This window comes from Ailuropoda melanoleuca, chromosome 10, assembly GCF_002007445.2.
Source record: "Ailuropoda melanoleuca isolate Jingjing chromosome 10, ASM200744v2, whole genome shotgun sequence".
Taxonomy (NCBI): domain Eukaryota; kingdom Metazoa; phylum Chordata; class Mammalia; order Carnivora; family Ursidae; genus Ailuropoda; species Ailuropoda melanoleuca.
The window spans coordinates 55,704,172-55,705,456 of NC_048227.1; positions in this window are offsets into that span (position 1 = coordinate 55,704,172).

Sequence of the window (1,285 nt, forward strand, 5' to 3'; positions counted from 1 at the left end):
GGCCGGGGGCCACCGCGCCGGGCACCCGCCGGAGTCGCACCCGCGCCGGCCGGGCATACGGTGCGGGGCACACGTCCGGTCACGCCGGGCCGGGGCCACCACGCCTCCTCCCTCCCGCCCTCCCCGAAGTCCCTCGCTGTCAGTTTAGCCATAGCCGCGCTCGCGGGAGAGTGTGAACAGCCGGGTTTGCTTATTAATCGATTCCCCCATCTTCCTGTTCCCGGGCGTGGTGGGGCGGCAAAGAGCGATCTCGCCTCTCCCCAGCCTGGAGATCAGAGGGCTTGAGGTGGCCTAATTTTCACTGCCTACGACTCCGGACTTGGAAGGGAAGGAATAATGGCTCATGATAACCGTGAAGGAAACACGTCTCCCTTAACTCCAACACCCCTAGTGGGCACTGGGTGGTTGGGCATCCAAATTATAGAGGTGCTTTGAGGTGCTCATAGGACAATGGACGAGCCCTTATCTGAGCTTTGCCAATTGAGAGGGGTCTAAGGTGGGAACATCTAGGGTCTTTTGATCATCCTGCCAATTCCTTAATTCCGTTCCTGCCAATGTGTTTGTTTATGGAGCACCTACTGTCATCCCTGTAGGGGAAAATGTAGTAGCCAAGATGCTTGACCTCAAAGTCATGACATTTTAATAGTTCTATTTCTTCATCCTTGGGGTAAGTCTTGCTTTCTGGACCATCGGAAAGAAGTTTTATAGCCCCCACCATGAGAACTGTTGTATGTGTCACATGCGTTATGTACTCCTGACTTCTTAAAAGTCCTGGGAGGATGGCATGGGTGTGACCAGAAAGTCCTTCCCGTCCTAAATTCCAAGTGGACGTGGTAAGGGTTGTAAACTCGTGTGTTCTGTTTCTTTCGTATTATCCCAATTCTGTGTCTCACCCATAGTTCAGTGTTTCTGTTCATGGCAGAATATCTGATAACCATGTTTTGTATCTGTTTCCAAAACCCCCTCCTTGGGCAACCTGAGAATCTTCAGTTCTGGGGAAGCTCACATTATTGATGCCAAACTCCGTGCAAACACAGACACAGTGCTCCGCAGTCCAGCATTCCTGATCCCAGTCACCACCCCCTGCCTTGCTTACTGGTCACCCGGCCCAGGGATTGCCAGGCACTGCCCACTTCTGCCACTTGTAGAAGGGTTCTTTAAGAGCAGCCCAGGAACACCTGACCCAGCTGATCCCCTAATAACAATGACAGCAATAATAGTTAATGCTTATTGAGTGCTTCTTATGTGCCAGGAAATTATTTAAACTTTATAAGATAACTAATAT